Source organism: Pseudorasbora parva, chromosome 2 (genome assembly GCF_024679245.1).
Source record: "Pseudorasbora parva isolate DD20220531a chromosome 2, ASM2467924v1, whole genome shotgun sequence".
NCBI lineage: Eukaryota > Metazoa > Chordata > Actinopteri > Cypriniformes > Gobionidae > Pseudorasbora > Pseudorasbora parva.
The window spans coordinates 21439761-21464952 of record NC_090173.1 but is presented as its reverse complement, the minus strand read 5'-3'; the positions used below and the strand labels follow the sequence as shown (position 1 = coordinate 21464952).

Below are 25192 nucleotides of genomic sequence, written 5' to 3'. Positions count from 1 at the left end.
ACAACTGTGAGGGGGTGAATTTCTTTATAACTCATTCCTTTACATTATATAAAGCCTTGAAGTTCTGCATAATTAAGGACGTGGTTACTTTGAGTGACAGGTGAATAGCCATTTATCCGCTGTCTGTTCATAAGCTCCGCCCACGTCCCGCCTCTTTGCCCCTTTTCTGCCCCATTCCAAGATGGCAACGGCCAGCTCGTCTCTACTTTACGCTTCAATACTGCTCTTCAGAATCCTATGGGTGACGTCACGGACACTACGTCCATTTTTTTTTTTTTTACAGTCTATTGTCCCAACTGGAAAAAAACACTGCGCTGCCAAAACACTCTCAAGCGCGCACAGCGAGGTGTTTTTAGCAGAGGGCCTAGCGTTTTCTGCTGGTTAAAAAAAAAAAAAACTTTAGTGGGTTCCACCAGTAGTGGACATTTGTGCAACGCAAGCAATGAAGTACATCCGAGACAAATTACCGAGTGAACGAGATGGAGGGAAGTGAAGGAAAGGCATAATAAATAGGACTTAAACGCAGCCCTGGTTTACACAGATCTTCGTCGCTTGTTTTTGGATCCGGTGATGGTGTACTATTCAGAAGATCTGAAACAGCTCCCACTACCATATAACAGTGAAAACAGATTGCTGGAAAAACTTGGGGCAAGGGTTAATGAGAAAATAACATTTGCCATTATAGAAATTACACTTTGCTTTATGTTTATGCGATGCTTGTCTGACCCATTGCATTTTTTCGTAGTTATGGGCCATTACATGTGCTTTTGGTGTTTGTGTTTGTTCATACAGTTTTGGATGAACAGATAGACATCATTAAATTGGAGTGTGTGTGTGTGTGTGTGTGTGTGTGTGTGTGTGTGTGTGTGTGTGTGTGTGTGTGTGTGTGTGTGTAATTACGTATATGTGTGGATGTGAGAGTTGTCGAGATTGGACAGCTGACACTAATTGAGTATTGGCAGATAGAGAATGCAATGTTGGTGTGTGTGGGACGATGTGTGTACGTTTGAATTTCTCTCCTACGTGGGCAGCTTTTAGATGAGACTCAACAGTCACCTATCGCACAATCTCTTTCTGTCTATCTTTGACTTTCTCTCTTCCACGCACACATCGCTCAGTGAGGCTTTTTGCAGATTAATTAATTAATGCGCTGTACTGTTGTGACAGTCTGGAAATGATAGATTAATTGATTCAAGACTTTGTGAGGTCTGCGTTATTTCTGCCCCCATTAGTGGCCTCACGTAAAACGACCAAAGCAATCACGGCCGATGTCTCAACAGAACTACGTATGAAGCTGAAGTGACTTGTGATGTGGAGGATATGGTGAAGGCGAGGAAAGTTTATTGGTCCAACTTTATATTAAGGCCACCTAATATAAAATGGGACAAATAAACTTTCCTCGCCTTCACATCAAAAAATAAGTGCAATGTACTTATTGTGTTCATAATGTATTGCGAAACACTTTTGCTAATATTGGGGTGGGATACGGGTAAACTTAGGGACAAGGGAAGTGTGAACATTGTAATTATAAATGTAACTAGGTCATTTGTAAGTACAATGTAAAAACATGTATCTTTACAATAAGTGCATTGTGTCAAATTATTCATTTAAATGTTCGTACATAGCTAAGGCTTCCTAATATAAAATGGGTCCAGTTTATTTATTTAGCACATTTCATACACAATAGTAATTCAACATACTTTAAATGAAAAGGAAACGAATACATAAGAATAAAAATGGAATACATTAAGAAATAACAGTAAAAGAAGAGAATACCCCTATCTGGATGGAAGAGTCAAAGAGTTTCAGTCAGAAGGTAGCTTTTTATACTCCCATTCATGTAATTTCAAACCCGCATGACCTTTGTTTTGGACAATTTTGGTTATCTTTTTTCTTTTCTTTCTTTACGTAGGCTATAATGGCGGCGAATGACTAAGAAGTAGGCATTATAAATTACCATTGTCTTCGAGAGGTGAAAATGATCAGTAATATTTCAGCAACGGTGTGTAAGTTCATGTGACAATAAAGAGTTTTACTTTAAAAAATGTTTTATATAAACGCTCTGTTTTTTAAAATAAATTAAACGGAAATGTTCCTTGGAAGAAAGAAATATTCCTTTAATATTAGTCACTGTATGCATTTGTGTATATAAACCATATTTATAGCCGTGTGTATTGAACAGCTGCACGTACACGAGACCGCCACAGCTTTCTGCTTCCAGTCACATTCACAAAGCAGGAGACTGATCTTGAGTCATAACTCAATATTTGAGCTGTCAAAGCCCCTAGATTTCCCACAAATTCAGGTTTAAATTCCCTTTAACCGTTTACGCCTGATCACATGCTCAGTCAAGGTCAAACGGTCTGATAACTGCCTCTGAGTGCTACAGCAGGCCACTGCCGTCAGACCCGATTCTTGGCAGATGTAGAAGGTTGTAGGTTGGCAGATATCCTGGTAATAAACTAGATTGATGGATAATTCTCTCTTTCTCTGGCTCATGGTTACTGCCAGTTATTCTTAGTAACCATATTTATTTATAAGGAACATTTTTATAAATGATTGTTTTCCCTTGAAAAAAAATGCTACCATTTTCACTTTTCACCCTTCCAGTGACAATTTGCCTCGTACATTCAGTTTAACAGCTGCAACAGCAGGCCAAACGGGACCAGGTTTCAACTGAACTATAGAATTTGCATTTTTTCCACTTATGTTCTTCTATGTTCTTCTTTCTTCATCCATACAATAAATGCAAAAAATGCTTTCTCGCGTTATTTCAACTGCTCAGGTAATTGCAATGGTATGACCCATTTTAATGGCGGCCAAATTACACTTTAAAATCAGTCAGAGACTCAGTTATAGAAATGTATACTCAAATGTAAATACGAAGATACAACTCTCCATAATTTGATCCTTGAAGGCACTTAGATATTTCTGTCCATTTTGTTTGTGTGATTGTCAGCCTCTGCTTTTCCACTACAGACTGAAGCCGCCTCATGAGTGTATAATACTGCAATTTTCTTGTAATTTTTTTTATATATTGGTTGTGGCATATAGCCCTTAATCAAACTTCTCATGCAGTCCACCTGAGATCAGAACAGTATAACAGTATCTGTGCCTAAGTTTTGATTGGGTGGGCTCAGTCCCAGATTGGGTGGTCCCCAGATTGGGTTGATCCAGCCCTGACTGGCATAGTCTCTGTGGTATCTAGCACCAAGATGTTAGCAGCACATCCTTTAAGTCCTGTAAGTTGCGAGGTCTGCCTCATGGATCTGACTTGTTTGATCAGCATATCTTATACAGATGCCTGCTTGGATTGAGATCTGGGGAATTTGGAGTCCAAGTCAACATCTCAACTGCACTGACTGCATTACTGCCTCCGTTGGCTTGACTTCTTCCTATAGTGCATCCTGGTGCCATGTGTTCCCCAGGTAACCGACGTGCACACACCCAGCCATCCACGTGATCCAAAAGAAAACCAGGCCACTTTCTTCCAGTTCTGATGCGGCCACTGTTGGCACCTTCGCGATTGACAGGGGTAAGCCCCATAAGCAACAAACTAAGATGCTCTGTGTATTCGGACACCTTTCTATAAGAACCAGCATTGGTTCACCACAGTTCATTCCTTGGAGCACTTTTGATAGATACTGACCACTGCAGACTGGGAACCCCCCACAAGAGCTGCAGTTTTGGAGATGCTCTGACCCAGTCGTCTAGCCATCACAATTTGGCCTTTGTCAAACTCGCTCAAATCCTTACTCTTGTCCATTTTTCCTGCTTCTAACACATCGACTTTGAGAACAACATGTTCACTTGCTGCCTAATATATCCCACCCACTAACAGGTGCCATGATGAAGAGATAATCAGTGTTGTTCACTTCGTTATGCCTGATCGGTGTGTGTATATATATGTCGCTATTATCAAGAAACAAATCCTGCTATCTTGTTTGTGTTATTTGTGTGGGTGTCAGGAGTGTTTGAAATTAATTTGTGTGTGTTTGATGCCAAGCCTTTCGAATGCGCGTGTTTGTGTTTATCTCATTTGGATTTTATCCATAATGCTAAAACACCTGCTAATTATCCTCTCAGATTTGAGCCGCATGCTAATGGACAGACACACATTATCACACACACGCAGTATCTGGCACTCTGTGAACCGATAAACATGAGAGGTTTTCTGTTAATAAGCTGTTTTATTTGGTGTGGCAGTGCGTGAAGGTTCTCTGTAGGAGTGCGGTGTTCAACAAGAAGAGCGAAGACTTACCTGCGCTGATTTATACATCTGTGCCAAAGTCTGAACATGTAGGGATGTGTGCTGTATCTTGCACCCTTATACCTATACATTTGGTACAATAAGGGCTGTTTCTTGCACACATCTTATGCCCTCATTTTTATTATACCTTTATGGTGTTTTTGTTTTCTGAAATCTCTTCAGACTTTGGTATCTTGGCAAAGCAGAGCCAAATGTGTGTGACTGATCTATTCTAAGCTCTTTGTACCATTTTAAGGGGAGTATTTTTTTGGCTTGTGTGCGTCAAGGGAAAAGTCTAACTTTAGACTGACGTTAAGGTCACTGTGTTGCACCAGGAGTCACACCTTCAATTAACCAACCCCTGACCTCCTAAATGAGGTCAGCGCTGTGGCGGAGGTCCACTGGGAGAGCAGTCTAAAACGGACTCACTCAGTCTTATCCTGTTACTCTCACTTATCTTTCTTTAGCTTTTAAGATGATCTTGATTACATGCTGTTATACGCCCTAAATTAAAGCAGCTAGACTTTGGAGAAATGATATGGGTCATTGACAAATAAAGCTTCAAAAAGGTGTTTTTAAAAAAATCTTATTTTTAAGTCATGAACAATGTGTTAAACAAGTTTCAGTTGTTAATAAACTGAGCGTAAGGGTCAGTTCTGGCAGGACAGGTAGTCAAGACGCTGCTAACGCTATTTGGTCTCATCAGCTGGTTCTGCTCAGCTAAGATGCATCAGCTGTTTTGCATCAGTGCATCAGCTGTTCAAACTCCCCTCGCTACTAATGGCCATGATATAAACAGTGTGCATTCTTCAAACAGATTCAGTTCGCTCCTAAACTGCATAGCTCTTTGCTGCCCACCATCTCCACAGCTCCTCCATGTCGTATATAATGTGGCATTTTACTTTGTCATCGTTGCTGCTCTGTTCATAGGGGGAATAGTTCAGCTCTCACACCCCTAAACTGTGCGAGCATTCCCTAATGCTGCTGCTGTCCTGTCTGTTTTTTCATGGTGCTCATGAAAGGTCAGAGGACTCCCTGAACAGAGCCATACCGCCAAAACATTTAATTCAGAATTATCAACTTGAATTGCAATTTATTCAAAAAATTCAGAGAAAAGCTTAACTCCAAGTCTTCCAGAGTCGCAGTCAAAGCTGATTCGAAAGACCGCCGTTCGCCAGCTTCTTTGTTTTTCAAGTAGCACTTAGCTCTGCCGTCATTATGATAAGCCCGCCCACCAACTCTATACACGATGTGATTGGCCCGACCAGGGTTTGGTTTTTCCAGCTCACAGGTCTACACTCTAAACCCGGATAAGTTGAGTTTACTTAAAAAAATTGAGGAAACTGGTTGCCCTAAAAAATTTAAGTAATGTTTACTTGATAAACTTGAGTTAAATGTACTTAATGATATTAGCTGTTCTAATAATTATTTCAAGTTGAATAGACTAAATACTTTAATTTTAAGTAGCCTAATACCTGTTTAATTACTCTACTCATCTTTTTAATTGCATTACATTATATACAAAAGCAATCAGACAACAAAAGATTTCTCTCTTATTTTTTATTTAAAACTTTTCAAACTGCAAAAATACAGTGAAGACTTTAAAACAAGTTTAAAACAATTTTGCCCTCAAGTTTTAGAGATTCCAACTTTTCTCTCTCATAAAGAGAGTGCATCTAACAAGTAGTTTTGTGCAATTCCCCCGAGAACATGAAAGCTTGTTTTAACATTTGCACATAAATAAATAGTTCACCCCAAAATTAAATTAAACAAAATTAAAATTTCCTGATAATTTACTCACCCTAATGCCGTCCAAGATGTTCATGTCTTTCTTTCTTCAGAGGAAAATAAATTAAAAAAAAAAAAATATATATATTTTTTTTAGTAAAACATTTAAGGATTTTTGGATATTGGATATTGAACGTCTACATCACTGCAGTTTCAAAGGGCTCTGAAGTGATTCGAATGGTATGGTGCGATCCCAGCTGTGCAATAGGGTCTTATCTAGCGAAATTATTGGTAATTTTCTAAAATAAAAATCGATATATTTTTTAACCACAATTGATAATCTTGTGCTAGTCTGTGATGAGCCAGGCATGACAATCACGTTGAAAGGTCACACCGAAAGTGGTCAGAAGTACCACTCCATTGTTTACAAATCAAATGCTCTAAGACTAATAGAAACACTTTTAACATAAACGGTAAAACAATAATAAATATGTGAGTCAACATACAATAAAATTTGAATGATCCCTCCACACTTTGTAAACAATGCGGCGGTACTTCCGCCCAAGTTTGGTGTGACCTTTTCAGCCTGATTATGTCATGCCTGAAACATCATAGACCAGCATAAGACGATCAATTGTGGTTCAAAAGTATATAGATTTATTTTATTTTTAGAAAATGAGAAATCGCTTCGCTAGATAAGACCCTATTCCTCAGCTGGGATCGCACGGTAACATTTTAAGCACTTTAGAGCCCTTTGGAACTGCATTGATGTGGACGTTCAACTATTGGTTGCAATTGAAGTCCATTGTTGGGAGAAAACGCCTAAAATGTTTTCCTCAAAAAAAAAAAACTTTTCTTTTCCATTTAAGAAAGAAAGACATGAACATCTTGGATGGCATTGGGAGTAAATTATCAGGAAATTTACATTTTGGGGTGAACTAATACTTTAAGCAAATGAACATACTGTACAAATATAAAATCAATCTGTTTATCTTTCACACCTCAGTTCAGAAAATTGACATTGTGCAGCTTTGTTTTGTTCTTGCCATCACTCTCAGAAAAAATATCTTTTTTTACCCTTCTTTGGGGAATCTGTACAATTATTTAACTTCCTGCAGATATGGTCTGCTGATCTATCAGTGAGGAAATGTGTGCTTAGACTATTCTGAAATTGCAACACAACAGAGTTCTCAGCAATAGAGGCAGAACGATGGATCTACGGATTAAAATAAAAATTCAATTTCAAAGTAAATGAAAAGTTGCTTACATGATTTCACTGAATAACTAGTGCGCCAGTTCTGTAAGTGCTGTGGCATGCAGTATATCAATAATTTTGGTTGTCATGTTAAGCTGCTTTAATTCTACAAACAATTCTAATTGTAAAAAAAACAAAACAAAAAACAATTGAATTTTTTTTTTTTTTACAGAACACAGAAGAAAAAAAAAATCTTGTGTAGGACACCATTTTACACTGTAACTGTAAGCTGATTTTTTAAGGATTGAATTTTTGGTGCCAAGTCCACCTTTCCAGGGTTAAAAAATACCTGCTGGATGAAATGGAAAGTGTTTTTCATACACTTTGGATAGTCCAAGTGAAGGCCATAAATGAGTCCAAAAAGAAGACAGAAGGCCTGAGGCAGGTTGTCTGGTTTCATAACCGAATTCCCTTCCAAGATGATGCACACTTGGGAAGGGTTCACCTGTGGACTTTCTGCATCAACACATAGGATTCCTACGGGAATTTGGTGGTACGAGTCCTCATCAGTAACATCCTAACAAAGAAAGAAACAAGATCATTGCAGTTAAATAATATGTTGACGACTAAAACCTATTTCCAACTATAAAATCAAGCATGTGTAATCTCCACAGAAATTGAAAAAAGCAATCAATACCAGTCATAAAGTCATGCACTAAACAGGACAAATGTTCTCCTTTGTTGTCATGCCACATTCATGGCAGTTTTGCAACCTGGCCATGTATAAATTATGATAGCACTGTCCTTCAAAATCAAAATATATTGGGCAAGTTTTTTTTTATACATACAAGTTGGTTTACCAAAAAATGAATTTAATTTAAAATGTCATTAATTACTTTAATCATTAAAATAATTCATGGGACTCCAGTGAAAAAGAAGTTAGTAGCAGACAAATCTTCATTAAAGGGTTAGTTCCCCCAAAAATGAAATTTGTTATTAATTACTCACCCTCATGTCATTCGACACCCGTAACACAAGTGAAGATATTTTTGTTGAAAGCTGATGCTGAGAAAGGCTTCAGATAGGCCTTCATTGGCATTCAGTACATTTACACTCACAAGACGCAGATACAAAGTCCATCTCACTACAGCGGCTCTACAATCATTTTACGAAGCAACGAGAATAGTTTTTGTGCACAAAAAAAAACAAAAAAAACAAAATAAAACTTTATCCTCCAAGTTATTGTCTTCCGTGTAGGTCTCGGACGTGAACTCACAGATAGCAGCGCTCCTCCTCGCTTCTGGTGTCATGTATCCGAACGGCGGATCTGCATCATATTTTCGCACATGCGTTGAGTTCACATAACTTGGTGGATAAAGTTTTTATTTTTGTATGCAAAAAACTATTATAACAGCCACTGTTGAGAGATGGACTTTGTACCGATGTGTTTAGTGCTTTTTATGGTTCTTGTTAGAGTGAATGTACTTAATACCAACCGAGGTCTATCTGAAGCCTTTCTTAGCCATCAGCTTTTAACAAAAATATCTTCATTTGTGGTCCGAAGATGAACGAAGGTGTTACGGGTGTCCAACGACATGAGGGTGAGTAATTAATGACATAATTTTCATTTTTGAGTGAACTAACCCTTTAATGGATTAAAATTTACCTGCAAAATTTACAAACAAACATTTTACAACTTACGGAGCAGGTCTTAAAGAAGGTTGAAGGATCATCACCCAAAATGACAGGCAGTCCACGAAGGCAAAGGGACCTAACATCTGTTGGTCTGGAAGATATTGCAGATATTGTACAGCAGTTTGGTTGGAATACGCACATGCCACTTTAATTACTTTTTCAAGAGTTTTGAGAAATAAAGAACAGGACAAGAGATGACAAACAAAAGGAGAGAGGAGAGTAAAGGGAGATCATCAAAAAGTAAGAACAACAAGACAGGGAAAGAAAGTGAAAAAAGAGGACAGACAGTTAAGAATACAAAGAAGGGATGACAAAAATCAGGAGGAATAAGGTAGACTGATGTAGACAAATAAACCCACCCTTGTCTGACGTAAAAGCTCCGCCAAAAGCTGACCAGCAAGGCCTTTCTTCTTCTTGAGATGTCCATTAGATTTGCAGAGTAATGGTCAAGAGTATCAAAGAAGCTCTCTCTGAGATTTCTCCCCACTACTCGGCTGAACTCGTAATAAACCTAAAATATAAAACATGGCAAACTATATTAAGGCATGGTCAGTGAAACATGATGTTTGTCTCAGTGCTGAAAACCCCCAAATGGCCATAAATACCCATTGTCATTAACTATTTGTGTAGTTAATTCTAGCTTTAAAAAAAAATCCTGCTTACTGCTCATTTCTAGCATAACTACCATGTTTCAGTCTGTAATGTTTAAATAACTGTGATCTTTTTTTCACAGTTAAAAGAACAATACTTACACTTCCAGTGCATGTCTTCCTGCCACCTGAAACACAATAAACACATGCATTGTTAGAGAGCGTTCATTTGTGTTTGCATCTAAACATTCATTCAACTTTTATTTAATACAATGACTATCAAAATAAAGCTTGGCTTTTAAAGTTTAATTCACTCACCAGATTTATTAAACTGGTCGTCCTGTTGAACTTCAAGCTCCACTGGAAACACAAGGGATTAAACAGACTGCTGCAAGACAGTGGCAAAAGCAACTAAATGATATTGGAAATCCCATGGTCTTTAATAAAGCATGTTTTCTTCGCTCGCAAATAGTCCCTCGGTGAAATAGGAGAAAATGCACAGACGAAAACGGGCTGCGAAATCTCTCATCACGGGAGTTAAGGCATTGCGCGATGCGTGTTGAACTCGCAAGGGTTAAACCATGCGTGTCGGAACATGCCCAAGCGCGTAAAAATGATTAGCAAATACTACAACCTGTTTAACGATTTTTTTCAGTGCTCAAAAATAGCTCCTCGGCAATAAAAGGGAACAATAAACGGACCATAGAATCCCGTGGAAAGCGCCATACAGATAACGTAATTTAAGTGGAATAGTTCACTGCGCGGGAGTGATAATCTAACAGTTACAAGTTGGCCAGCGAAATTCCTTAAATTGTTAAAAGAAAGATGTGTTTTTCATTACTCACACAATGAATCAGAAGAATGGGGAAAAGACAGACGCACAGTAAATGCCATGAATACGCCTGTCGTGTGTTCAAACAGAAATGTTACTTAAAACAGTGTCTTTACTCAAAACAGCATCTCAGCGAAAAGATAAAACAAAAAACTGGATTAAAACAATTATATTTTAACAACTCACCATCAACTTTACGAAACCACATGCAGCAGCTGCCACATTAAAATGGCGTCGTCTAAAACTTTGCAGCAGCTACCAGGTGGGTGTGGTCAGTCTAAACTTTTTTAATGTAATCCATTACACTTAAAGTTATTCACACATTCAACTACGTGTACTGAAGTAGTAGAATTTACTGACATTTTTAAAGTATTGCTCTAAGTCTTGAAAAAATTAAGTGTGTTGCAATTAAACTGTTTAATTAAATATGAAATCTGGGCTAACAGTGTATTGAGAGTTGCTAGATGACATTCGTGGCAAATTAGATTTGCTGCCGCTAGGGTGCATCTAGATTTCTAGGCTAAAACTAAATAGTTGTATGTATAAACTGTAATTGTACCACCTGATGTGGAAACCAACCTAGCCATTCTTGAGTTTAGCAGTTTTTACCAGTATTTGAGAGAGATCTCCAAGCCTTTTCACTCTGCTACAAGGATCAGTTGGGGTCTTCTGGATGATTCATTATCATGTTTACTGTTATTACCTTGTCAATTCATAATAAAAGAGCCATGCTTGCAGTTATGCCACCCTGGCATTTGAGAATATACAAATTGCTGGAAAAAGGTTTTTCAGTTAAAAGCTTTAAAACTACCGATATTTGTGAAAATTAGTTTCCAACCTAAAATGATGTATTTCGTTTTTATTTTTTGTATTATTAAAGGTGCTGTATGTAAGTTTTTGACTGTACTAAAACATAAAAAAATAATATATTTCCAGGTATTTAAGAAACATGCTAAGTTCACATACTCGTTTCTCTGAAAAACAAAGCTACAGTCATTTTACTTTGAAATGTACATTCCGTTTCGGGATGTCTGTTTTTGTTTTGGTCTGTGCGATAACGCATGCTCCCAATACTATATTGACACATGATGAAATATTATTACAATTTAAAATGATATTTTAAAAAGTAATTTATTCCTGTGATGCACAGCTAAATTTTCAGCATCATTTCTCCAGTCTTAAGTGTCACATGATCTTTTAGAAATCATTCTGATATGATGATTTGCTGCTCAAGTAACACTTATTATTATCAATGTTAAAAACAATTCATTCGTGAACCTCAAAATCTCTTTTCAGTATTTTTTGATGGCTAAAGTTCAAACAGAGCAGCATTTATTTGAAATAGAAATATTTTACTGCCCTCTATACTGTCATCTTTGATCAATATAATGTGTCCCTTCTGAATATATGCCGTATGCTCCTTCTCTTTCTGTCTCTTTTGCAGAGGTCAATTGTTTATTCAGTCAGCAGAAAAGGAGAGCTAAAGTGCGTTCCTTTGCTTTTCACTGAATAGCGGTTTTCTGTTACAGTATCTTTGCTTTGTCATCTCAGAAATCCGCTTGATCTCAAGGGACATTTGCACCCAAAGGGCAAAATAATAGAAGTCACAACAGTCGATATGAACTCGCAACTTCAATCTGACGGCCAGTAGGATTTCATGCATTTACCCTGTGGGGAATAGAAAAGTCCTCTGAGAGAGTTCCCGAGGTTAAGGATACTGCTTCAGAGTCCGTACTAACTGTGTTTCGGTCCCCCGCTGAATCAAGATTAGTTTTGATTTGTCCTCCGAGATATAATTAGCCTTCTTATCCTGCAGTTTGACCCCCTCCACTCTCAGTGAACCAATGGCAATGATTCACTTGCACAAAGGGACAATTGAATTTGGTTCTTTTCTAGCTGAATCAAATCCATGTTTAAAAGGAACGTTCAACCAAAAATCATAATTTACTCCCCTCTACGTTGTTACAAAGCTGTATGACTGTCTGTTTTCTGTGTAACACTAATCTGTTTTGTTCCTAAACGAATGCTTTTAGGGTGAGCCGCTAATTTGAATATTTGGATAACAAGCTCAAGAATATTCAGATTTTAATCATGCTATGGTCATATTCCTTCATCATTTGTGTCAAACCAATCACAACCAACCAATCCTGAGGGTACACCGCAGTCCTGAAGGTCGGTTTGCCCCCTGCAAAACACACAAGGCACAAACATTTACTGGTACTACTCAAAGCCAGTGACTTCTGCGATAGCCCTGGAGATAGTAATGGTCACGGTGTGAAATGAAGTGACTTAATTAGGCAGAGCAGTGCTTTAATACCCACAGGGCTCTGGACAATTACAGTAGGAGGCCATTAGTACAGTATTACTCTGTGCGTGTGTGTGTGTGTGTGTGTGTGTGTGTGTGTGTGTGTGTGTGTGTGTGTGTGTGTGCGTTCGTGGGTAACTGCATATAGAGCTTTCATTTATGTCCTGTACGACCATGAGATGTAAGACCTCTCTCTCTCTCTCTCTCTCTCTCTCTCTCTCTCTCTCTCTCTCTCTCTCTCTCTCTCTCTCTCTCTCTCTCTCTCTCTCTCTCAGCGCACTGGTTTTGCCTCAGGCTCAGGCTGGTCACTAGAGTGTAAAGTAACTGTATAAGTGTATGTGTGTGTAGATTTATGTCGCAATATCTGAACTGCTGTAAGAAGCAGAGTAGCTCTACTGCCCTTGACACTGAAGCGGGACCTCTCTGTCTTCGCTGTAGACATGCCGAAGACAATCTGTCGTGGTTAAGCACAAGCACACTGTGTATATGCACAGGTGTTCATCTTCAGGAAACATCGAGCTATGTGCTAATGACAAGACCAAGACTTTCATTTATAAAATACGTTGATTGATTACAATGGAACTATTGTAAAAGTGGTGCATAACACTTGTGAGTCATATACAACTACTTGATGTAATCTTAAGAGAAGTAACAATGTTCGATTTGTGAATGATTGGAAATGAAGCACAACTTTTGTTTCAGTCGGACTGAATTCATTCCGATTGATGAATCTGAATGTGCTGTTTATTGAACGCTAAATTAAGTGATGGGTTGATGTGCTTAAATGTCACAAGGCTAATTTAATTGGGATTTAAAAAAAAATATTTTGCTCTAATTCAGATCTGAGTAAAAGTACCATTTTAATGATGGGACACTCATTTATATGCATCTCAATGTGCACATTATCTATCCTAAATAGTAGGGTTGGGCATCGAGAACCGGTTCTAACTTGGAACCGTTTAAAAAATAACGATTCCATTGGAATCGTTTAGAAAATGTATTTTCGGTTCCGATCTTCGGTTCCAAGCGCGCAAGTTTTGGTTTCCATGGCCACCTGATTTCCGTTGCTTGCGCGCCCGCTTGTTCTTTTAGTCATGGAAGCCCGGTAAGCGGCTCTGAAGTGTGGATTTATTTCACCATTAAAAGCCTGGGTCGGCACAGTGCAATCCCAGCTCTCCTCTCTGACCGACAGCGAGTTGACGCGCAGCCGCATATTCTCATTCAGCCGGTTAACCTCTGAACACGACGGACGCTCGTTCTGCTGGACTTTTCCTTACGACAGCGTGTTAGTGTTAGTGTGTGTGATCGGTCTGAATTTCGCGCGGGATTGCACATAATTCTACGAAACCCCTCAGATTTCAAGCTCACATCTGAAGCGCGCACACACACATACCGTAATAAAGCCCCCTCTGACATACAAGTGCAAATATTTGCTTCTTTTTCCAGCTTATAGTGCACATTTTGAACAGTATGTAAACACAGTCTTAAACAATTCAGGAAGAAATGAAGAATGAGTAACAGGAACAGTGTTCAGGATCCATGAGTGCGGCAGTTCTTAAAGGGACAGCAGTCATTTGTTATTCAAAGTCAAACTACATAAAGACAAACAAATTTTTTGCAAAAAACATTATCCAATGTTATTTTAAATTGATTTAGCCACTTTGCGTTTTTTTATTCAGTTTCTTACCTGAATGTTAGACCTACCTGAAAAATAAAGCAGTCTATTTCATTTATATCTTTTATTCTATTGTATTTATTTGTGCTATTTTTTCTAATATGTATCTTTGTTTATTCAATTTACCATTCAAAATCAAGCTTACTTGTGCTGTGTGTAAGCTATTGCAACACAATTACCCCGTTGTAAAAAATACATTGAGTTAACAAATATTTGTGAGATAATTTTAATAGTAATTGATCAATGTTTATATATGAGAAAAAGCTTAAAAGCTTTATCATATAAAGTGATCTCTTCAGAAGAAATGTTTGATTGCCTAGACTTTCAAAAGACAGACAATATATATATACATATATATATATATATATATATATATATATATATATATATATATATATATATATAAAAATATCTAATTGACAGTATATGCAGCGTTTTTCCCCCGTGGTATTGAAAATAGCATTGAATATCGATGTGACATGTTTTGACTCCACCCCTCAAAGAATCGGAATCGAGAATCGAAAAGAACCGGAATCGAAAGTAAGAATCGGAATCGGAATCAGAATTGTTCAAATCAAAACGATGCCCAACCCTAAATAGTATGTCACTATAGTAATATTCAATACTATTTAGGGCAGATAGGGTGGATAATATGAACATTGGGATGCAGGGATATAAATGAGTGTCCCATCATTAAAATGATCATATGACACTTTATTCAGCAGGAAGAACAGCTCATTCCATGTGTCAATTGTCATTACGCTATTTCTATGTCACTGCATATGCGATGTCTGGTCTTAGTCTGGGTCTTTTGACTTAACTTGATTCACAAAACAAGGATTTGTTCCTAAATCCGACATCAGTAGTTCATATTTTAACTCACACTGAAAACCCTAAGTTGATTGAACTCAATTGATTTGAGTAAACTCGTTCCCTCAATTTAATTGAGTAATGGAGTCTCCCAAAACTTGTATATTGAAGTTCACTTAACTAGGTGCTCACGTTCACTGTACTTAAATTGTTAAGTTTACCAAACTGGGTACACCAGAAGTTCAGTACATCATGCTGGGTACAACCAATCAAAACTTCAACATGTATTGCAGCATGAATAAATTATACATCTGAATTGTGACACATTTTCTTTGATTCTTACTATTTGCCTTTACTTTTGCTCTTTTGTTCTGATGGTTTTGTTGCTTGTTTTATGTTCAGAGTTGATCTGGTCATCTAAATTTTTTTTTTTTTTGATTGTCACCATTCATACACAGATTCTTGATGTCTGTGCATGTCTAACTAATGCCATAGATTTAAACATTTTGTGCACAAAAAATTAAATAATGAATTGTTCAATTACCACAAGAATAAAAAAAAATCTCATGGTTATTTTTATTAATATTTCAAAACTATTAATAACTGCTTTGACAACCAGAGCATTAGACCCTGCATAAGATCAGGGATTCTGCCAATACATGATGATGTTATCATCGTCAATGATTAAACAACATCACTTGATGATGTTTTCTCTTGAATTTGTGTTCCTTCACAAATGTGTCTCACAAACACAAAGCAGCCAGAGAACTATTAATATTACACAGTCAAGAGCCCAACTAAAGCAAACACTTATCTCCATCATGGTGACTTCAAACAAAACTATTATTTTCATTAAAACAGAAATAAAGTCAATCTGGTTAGTTATAAGTTAGTTCCCTTTCGAAAGGGAACTCGAGCTGCGTCAGCTGACGCTATGGGGAACGCCTCCAGCGTGACCGGTGTCTGAAACGTTTATCCAATCACATCAGTCCTACTGACCGGCGACAGCCTCTGACGTCATAGACGTGCGACCAGGAAGTATAAAAGGGCGCCTTGCAAACACAACCGCAGCCAATTCGTCTTCAGGGACTGTTTGTCTGATTCGAGAGAAAAAAAGCATCATGTCTAAGCGCACGCACAAGTCAAAGCACGGCTTCAGAAAGTGTGCAGACCCGTGTCCCAGGTTCCTCACACCTGAGGACACACACACACTCTGCGTGTTCTGCCTGGGTGAGGAGCACGCACGGGAGGTTCTGGAGGAGAGTGCCTCCTGTGCGAACTGTGAGCGTCTGTCACTGAAGACGCTCCGCTCTCGTCTGGCCCTCTTCTCGAGGGAAGAGGGTCCAGCGGCTGGGAGTGGTCCCGCTTCGGCCGAGGCCGAGCGGCGACTTATGTCCTGGGGCTCCCAGCTGGATCTGGCCCGCCGTCTAGAGACGGAGGTTGTGCTCGGCGAAGGGCCAGATCACGAGGGGCGGCCGCCGGAGGAGGAGTTGGGTGATAACTCCTCCTTATCGTCGGCCGAGGAGCTCCCGCATCAGCAAGGGATGGAAGTGGAGGGTGGTGAAGCGGCCGAGGCCGAACCCTCCCAGCCATCCTGCCCCGTGTACGGGGAGCTGTTGGAGGTTGTGGAGCGGGCTGCCGGGCGGCTACAGTTGCCGTGGCGGCGCGCTAGGGGAGAAGCCGCTCGTCCAAATCGCCTGGACGATCGGTTTCTCTCCGGCCATAACCCCCCGGCTCTTGGGAGCCTTCCATTCCTCCCCGATCTCCACGAGCAGATCGCGGGGGCATGGAGAACCCCGTTCTCGGCTCGCTTATTCCGCCATCAGCGGGCGAATTTCGCTGATGTGGAGGGAGTGGCCGAGGCGGGGTACGTGTCGATGCCGCCGGTTGATGAGACGTTTGCGAACTATCTCGCATCCGGCCGGGCATCGACGTTGAGAACTCCCACCCTGCCGTCTAAGCCGTTGAGAACGACCTCACGGTTAAACGGCAGGGCGTACACGTCAGCAGGTCAGGCGGCGGCGGCGCTGCACACCATGGCGGTGTTGCAGGCTTACCAAGCCGACCTGCTGAGGGACCTCGATCAGGGGGAACGCCAGGGTGGCCTACCCCCTGAGGCGATGGCTGAGCTCCGCCGCACCACAGATTTAGCTCTCCGGGCCACCAAGCAAACAGCAGTCGCCATCGGACGGTCGATGGCGGCTATGGTGGCCACGGAGAGACATCTGTGGCTGAACCTTGCGGACATCGGGGGGAAAGAGAGGTCCTTTCTCCTCGATGCCCCGGTTTCGCCCTCTGAGCTCTTCGGCACCTCCGTCGAGGCGGTGGTGGGAAGGTTTAGAGAGGCGAAGGCGCGCTCAGCGGCTTTTAAAACCTGCATCCCACTGAGGTCCGGGGCCGCGCCCAGGCAGGCGGGTGTCCCTGGTACGTCACGGTCTGAGGACCGGAGACAAGACCAACGAGCGAGCGTGGCCTCTCGGGCGCCCCCTCCATGGCGGAGTAGGGCGCAAAAGAGGCGGGACACCCGGAACTGGAGGAAGGGTGCCGGTGCCGAAGACCGGAACCAGCGTAGGCGGGGGGAAACTCCGCCTACGAGGGCGAAGCGGAGGTAGTAGGTGAGCCCTTCCTTCCACCCTTTTCCTTGGCGCTTGACATCAGGCCGGGCGGGGCCAATGATGAGCGGACGTGAGACTCTGACGGCCCGTCTGGTCTGGTGAGCAGGCGCCCCCGTCAGGTTTGGGGTGCGTTCGTTTATGAGCTTATAGAGAAGTTATCATAAGCACTAGAAGCGGAAAAGTGGCGTTTTCCTTGTGTGAAAGGAGTCGTCTGAGTAAACTCGACCGCTTCCCTGAGTGGGCATGAGGAGGAAGATTCAGCGTTGGACGCCTCATCGGGAAACAACCCTCGGGGTCCGCGCAATGGATACTGTGAGTATATGCCTGTGCACGGATGTCATCACGCGCCGGTGGACAGCGGGTAAGCCTCAGTATGAGGGACGTTTTATGTTCTTAAAATGCTGTGTGCTCCCCGCCGAGGGTGTGTTGTAAGGTGTCCCCGTTTGGTGGCCGGAACGATTTATTTAAGGAAGCCGTGAGACGGCTGGTGAGAGCTAGCCTCGCTAGTGGAGAGTAGCCGTCACGTTAAGCCAGTAAAGTAAACATGTTACTTGGTGTGTTCTCTCAGTGCGTTGAGAGCGGTTACCACTCATTTTTGCGGAAATATGTTTCAAGAGGGAAACTAAGCGAGAGTGGGTGTCCCTAGCGGTTCGGCTAAAAGCTCCGGGCCACCGGAGGGCAAGTGTTGTAGCATTAACCCCTGCGGACGTAAGTAAGCGCGAGGGTGAGTAGGCTAACACACGAACGAAGATATGTGTACCCAACCCTCGAGATATGGGCTTGGGATGTTAAGTTGCTATGGTGGAAAGCCTTAGCAGAGACTGGTATACAGGCAGATAGCTTAGGCTGTGTTTTTACAGGATGATAAAAACCCCTATTCAGCCCCCTCTCATGTGAGAGTCGCCTGGCCAGGGCCCGCCCCCGGGTCTTCGCTCGGGGGTGCGGTAATACAGATGGGAAAAGGTGAGAGCATTATAGTTCTGCAACCTAGCCTGTAAGGCGGTAAGTAAGGTTTGTGGGTCATCTGGGCCAAATACTTTTACCCCATCCAAGGGATGTGGGACTGTGGTAACCATTATTCGCATATTGCAATAATTTGCCCTGTGTTTTTTTGCTCCACCTTTCGTAGGGCTCGGGGTGAGCGACACGCACAACCTGTGTGCCTCTTGAGGGCCCAGCGTTGGATGCTCCCCTGGGAAGCCAAGTATCACCACGGCGACGCCTTGGAGGAAACTGCGGGTTGCTGGAAATAGCAGCGGTCTCCCCGGGGCTGGTGTGGTAAGGAATGAACTCCCCTTACTTAAAGGGGTTGTAAGAGCAATGTGTTGAGTACACCGCTCTGGCGATGCAATTAGGTCTGTGTTGTAGGTTCTGCCGGAGGACTGGGCTTCGCAGGGAGGACCCCGTGAGCCTCCGAATGAAGCCAGCTGTGAGCTGTGAGCAGCCAGCCCGGACAGTCCAGGCAGTAGTCTCTGAACAGGAGGCCTCGACGGGCCTTCTAGTTGGAGTGACGACATCGGGGCCCGTGTGCGGGATGGTAAAAAAAAAAAAAATCTCCCTTTTGTTGTCACAAACAGTATTGTCTCGTCAACAGGCTTCGTCAGCCAAGCAGACAGCCATGGTTAGCCCGACATGGAGCGGCCAGCATTTATCCGACCTGCCAGCGAGTATTCATCGCTGGCATGGCTACAAGCCCAGTTAGTAGGCCTCCCTAGGCCTCCCTGAGGGCCTGCTGGGGTGCAGCAGGCCTTGCCGGGCCTCCCTTGAGAGGGTATTCCCGTGCTTCAGGTGCGAGACGGCAGGTAGTAGGCCTCACCAGGCCTCCCTGAGGGCCTGCTGTGGTAACAGTAAGCCTCGTCTGGCTTCCCCCAAGGGGTCGTTCCTGGGCTTCAGTCACTGGATGATAGGTAGTAGGCCTCGCGGGGCCTCCCTGAGGGCCTGCTGGGATGCAGCAGGCCTCATCTGGCTTCCCCTGAGGGGGTACTCCAGGGAACCAGCGCTGGATAACAGCTCCCGGGCTCCAGTCATCAGATGGCAGGTAGCAGGCCTCACCAGGCCTCCCGGAGGGCCTGCTGGGTTGCAGCAGGCCTCATCGGGTTTCCCCTGAGGGGGGGGCCCAGGGCCTCGGCCTCTGGGTGACAGGGGTTAGGCCTCGCTAGGCCTCCCCGGAAGGTGAGCAGGGAGCATGGTTGCTAGCCGGGGCGGTTAGCATGATCTGCTATCAGGTAGCAGGCCTCACCAGGCCGCCCTGAGGTCATTCCCCGGCCGAAGTGCCGGCTACGAGTAGCCTGGCAGGTAGTAGGCCCTGCGGGGCCTCCCTGGGGGAACGAGTTCCTTGGAAGGAGACACAGAACTGGAACTCAAGCTGACAGCTAGTGGTTCCTGCCGTCAGGCTTCGGTTCTAGCCGGCAGCACCTGATGGCAGGTGCATACTCTAGCACGACGAGTTTACACTGCTGCTATGCGGTCCTTACAGGACAGGGACCTGCATAGGTTGCCTACAGCATGGTACCTACCAGGCAGGCTTAAGAGCTCCCCCCTTAGGAGGGTTGTCTGTGAGCTTACGGCCGCTTGGGCCTGGTCAGTTGGTCGTAGGCCCCTCGGGGCCTCCCTGTGAGATCAGCCTGTAGGCCTTCTCAGGCCTCCTGAGCACCCCTGTAATGTATGTGCTCGGTAGATCCTAGGATTGAGCAGCTGACTCCCCTCGCTAGCAAGGGTGGGAAAGCATTACGCTGAGCGCTGTTCTCCAGGATAGCCCGTCTCTGAGTTCCGGCCTGAGGCGGACACTGCCAGTTCGCAGTCCCTCAGCTTGATGCCTCTCCAGAGGCGAGTTTCCAGAGGCTCTGTTGTTAGCAGACTGGGCTGGCAGACGGAAGCGTCCCGCATAGTGACGCCAGGTCAAGCCTCCCTGGTGGCATTCGGTGAAGTTCTTCCCGAATAGTGACTGGCTGGGGCGCCCTCGGGTCCCCTAGCCACATTCCCTTAAAGGAACCCCTTCTGTCGAACAGGTTGGTTCCAGGCCTTTGAGCGGCCAGGGTAGGGTACATAAAGGTGCCCCAAGGCCACAGCTCGGGCTATGACCGTAGGGAATGCTGTCACTGACAGCCTAATGTGACCAGAGGGGGAGTGGTTCAGGCATTTCAGTTGAATTTGCTTGTCCTGACAGTGGTCACTGCCAGTAGGCATGCACTCCCCTCGGCATGGCGGCGTGGGTATATCGTTCCCCATAGCGTCAGCTGACGCAGCTCGAGTTCCCTTTCGAAAGGGAACGTCCCTGGTTACGACTGTAACCTTAGTTCCCTGAGAACAGGGAACGAGACGCTGCGTCACTTTTGCCATACCTCGGGGCCTGCCTGCCTGTAAACAGTCCCTTCAGACGAATTGAATGCGGTTGTGTTTGCAAGGCGCCCTTTTATACTTCCTGGTCGCACGTCTATGACGTCAGAGGCTGTCGCCGGTCAGTAGGACTGATGTGATTGGATAAACGTTTCAGACACCGGTCACGCTGGAGGCGTTCCCCATAGCGTCAGCTGACGCAGCGTCTCGTTCCCTGTTCTCAGGGAACTAAGGTTACAGTCGTAACCAGGGACGTTTAGTAACTTACACATTTTACTTACCGATTTTAAGATTGCACACAATGAACAAGTCTCCATCTTAATTTGAATCAGCAACAGAAAAGGACCGCCTTTTGTAAATGTCCTCCAATCAGTGAATTAGTTCTTGTTGCCAGGCAGAACTCCTTGCATGGCCAATCACATCAACGCAAGACCAGAGCGAGCTATTTTAATTGATTATGATTTTGAGTTCATTCAACTTGAAATCTTAATTTTACGTATTTTTTAGGTTAATAAGTTATACTAACTTATATTTTTGAGTTTTTGGACTAAACTAGTAATATTTAGTCAAGATTACTTGATTTTTTTAAGTAAAGACATTAGGGTTTATGCCATGATCTACAGCAATGTTGAGTTTGTTGAAGAAAAAAAAAAATCTCTATGACCAGTGTTGGGTAAGTTACTTTAAAAAAGTAATTAATTACTAATTACTAATTACATCTTCAATAGTGTAATTAGATTACTGTACAAATTACTCTCGCCAAAAAATATTTAATTACTTATTACTAATTACTTTTTAATTACTTTCTAAATCCTATATCAACCTCGAGTTATGCAATTCAAGGTTAGACATGAAATGGCTCTTTTAATTCATTTAAATATATAATATAAAACTACATAAATTACTCTTATTAACTGACCAAAGTTTTACAAATGTGAGAAGGATACATACAAATATGCATTTTAAAGTTAGACTTTAAATGTTGATGTTAAGTCCTCTATTGAATTATGTACAATTATACTTAGTATTTAGTTCAATTACATCAGAAGTAACTGTAATTAAATTACAGAAAAAATAAGAGTAATCCCTTACTTTACTTTTTAAAGGGTAAAGTAATTAAATTACAGTAACTAATTACTTAGTAACTAATTACACCCAACACTGTCTATGACCAATAAATAATTTGTTCACATTGTTCACAATCCATCAGTTCTCAACTCACCTACTTAGCGATTCAGACATTTCTGATTTGTGAATCAACCTTTAATTTTTTTTTTAGAATCTGATTCACGTAATCTGTCTGAATGATTAGTTCATAAGTCATACTGAATCGGTCCTCAATTTAAACTCACTTGCTTAGAAGACTTTCCATTACTCTTCAAATTGTGAATTGAAAATATGCCCAATGGACAAAAAGTATCCCCAAAAAGTTTCTACGATTTTTCAGGTAATTCAAAAAAGGAATATTTGCAAAACTGCATTGGAAACGTTTTTTTATTTTTTTTGCATTTGCAGGGCACCGGGCATAGATGGTGTGGTATGTTTGGACAGAAGACGAGACAGAGTTATGGGAATTATGGGAATACTGGATTTTAAGCAACAAAAAGATGCCACAATTTATCAAGACCTCCAAGCAGATATGAGGGAGAAACACCCAGAAATACCTCAAATGTGGCCTCTCCCAAGTATAAGGGTCTTTCCTTGCCATTAATTCTTTGTTTCTTTCGATTAAAAATAATGGCTAGTGCGGTGACTGAAATATAGCTACTGTATAAACATTCGACTCCATTATTTTGGAAGTTTTTTTTAGAAACTTTTAGAAAATATCACAAAAGTTTTGCACAAATCTAATGAAAACCAGGCTACAGACTCAATAAGTTGGTCACAATGGGTAGCGGCACACTGAAGAGGAAGATTATCAATGAATAACAAATTTAATTTGTCACACAAAGCTGTTGTATTATTTCAGACAAAGGACTTGGAATATCAAGCAGAAGATGGTGAATGTGCATGCCTTTTGAAACAGTCCATATTAATTGTATTTGCATGGAAAAAGAGTTCTTCAGAATTTCTCCCTTTGTGTTTAGGTTTGGGATGACGTGAGGGAGTATATATGAGGTTTTCTCTCAAAGTCAGCAGCAAAAAGTGCCGATTTCATCTTGGGCTAATATGACTAATTACTTATCTTTTTAGCTATTCTTTTCTTCATTACTGTTGAAATGTTGTGTGTTCGTGTTGATGTGTGTGCTGTACACTGAAGATTTGCTGACAGCAGAGGGACTCTTCAACTAATTCTATTTTCGAGGATTCTTAAACAGAGCACAACAATCCCCTCTAGCGCGCTCACACACACACACACACACACACACACACACACACACACACACACACACACACACACACACACACACACACACACACACACACACACACACACACACACACACACACACTTATACTCTTACACACACATTGCACCAGGCATGAGGAGAATAATAATTTTATGTTGGTCCTCTTTTTTCACGCTATAAGCTGTGGACATGACAAGAATGGAAATAGAGGAGAAAAGAGAGAGCGCAAGCTGCCTGCTGGGTTGCGGAGAAACGAGGTGGTAGAGGGAGAATAGAGGACAGAAGAAAAGGAATGAATGAAGGAGAATGAGGTGTACAGTGTTTGAATGAAAAGAAAATTAAGATTGCACCAAGAGGGAAGAATTAGCAGAGCATGGAAAATGTTTTGGAAATTAATCTGATGTCTCAATGAATGATCTATTGTACAAACAAGCCCCAATCTGGCTCTAACTGTGGGATGGTTGAATGATAGCTTTCCCTTAAAGGGGTGTTTGATTGTGAATTCACTTTTTTAACTTTAGTTAGTGTGTAATGTTGCTGTTTGAGCATAAACAACATCTGCAAAGTTACAATGCTCAAAGGAAGACATCTTTGAAAGAAATAGCTTTTTAAGGACTAACAAATGGCTGGTAGGAACTACAACAAGATTATTCACGGGTTAGTGACATCATCACTAACCCTATAACCCCAGGAACACGCAGCAAAGGCCATGCTGAGAAGATAAAGAGTAGAGCACATTTGGGAGTCTCCTCAAGCTGTCGCATCTATCTTTTCACAAATGCCGTAGCATGTCATAAAAGCAAGATGACAACCAGTTATGACCATAATTAAACTAAACTATACATGTTTTATCTTCAGATATTCTCTGGCTCTTTAGGCATCTTACAACAGCTCCCACACAAGTTATTTATAGATTATCATGACAGAACATGAATGACTTAAAGATAGTTCATTTCACATTGGCTATATAAATTCATCAACTAACCATTCAGAAACATCCTGTTGCATTCTAGAGGTTGTCACTTCTTCTTGAGTCTCTCCATCATTGTCTGATTCCGGTTTGGGCATAAAAGGCTGTACAGTTTCTGACCTTTTCATTGCGGGTCTGCGTGAGGTAATCAGAGCTGCTAAAACAAGCCCTTGAAGCTCCGCCCTCTTCCTGAAAGGGGGCTGGGAGCAGTAGTTTATTTGCATTTAAAGGGACTTAAAAATGGCGTGTTATTGCTCACCCTCAAAAAGTGACAATTTTAGCATGCTATAAAAATGATCTGTGGGGTATTTTGAGCTAAAACTTCACATGCACACTCTGGAGACATCAGAGATTTATTGTACATCTTGTAAAAAGGGGCATTATAGGATCCCTTTAAAAGGGGGGGTGAAACACTCAGTTTCAGTCAATCTCATGTCAATCTTGATTACCTATAGAGTAGTATTGCATCCTTCATATCTCCGAAAAGTCTTTAGTTTTATTATATTTATAAAAGAAATATGGGCTGTACCGATCAGTCTTTCGGGAACAAAACGAGTGCCTGGAGGCGCATCATGTGGGCGGAGCTAAAGAATGACGAGTGCGCAAAGCGGTGACGTCCTCAAGCGTGGAGGAACTTATGGCTATCGAGCTCAGCTAATAGATATGATCCAGAATCATTCGGAGACTGAAATAAATTGAACAGGAGAAACAGCAGCAGCAGGACGTCCGTCTCTGTGGTATGTACTGTATTTAGTGGCCTGTCAACATTTGTGTGTCTTTACTCGCAGTTTATGAGGACATGATTCGGTTTATGGACTATTGTATGCGAATAAACCTTAGC

At 41.9% G+C, this 25192-nt stretch overlaps 1 protein-coding gene and 1 long non-coding RNA gene across 2 annotated transcripts in view; one reads left to right on the top strand and one right to left on the bottom strand.

The window, feature by feature from the left end:
- Positions 1-25192, top strand: part of pvalb6 (parvalbumin 6) — an 89165-nt gene that overhangs the window by 3757 nt on the left and 60216 nt on the right. The gene's annotated exons all lie outside the window — the stretch shown is intronic.
- On the bottom strand, positions 6744-10685 carry LOC137094458 (uncharacterized). Its single transcript, XR_010908656.1, has 5 exons — positions 9776-10685; positions 9620-9645; positions 9227-9378; positions 8874-8958; positions 6744-7749 (listed from the first exon to the last, which is right to left on the bottom strand). It is a non-coding gene; the product is annotated as an uncharacterized lncRNA (long non-coding RNA).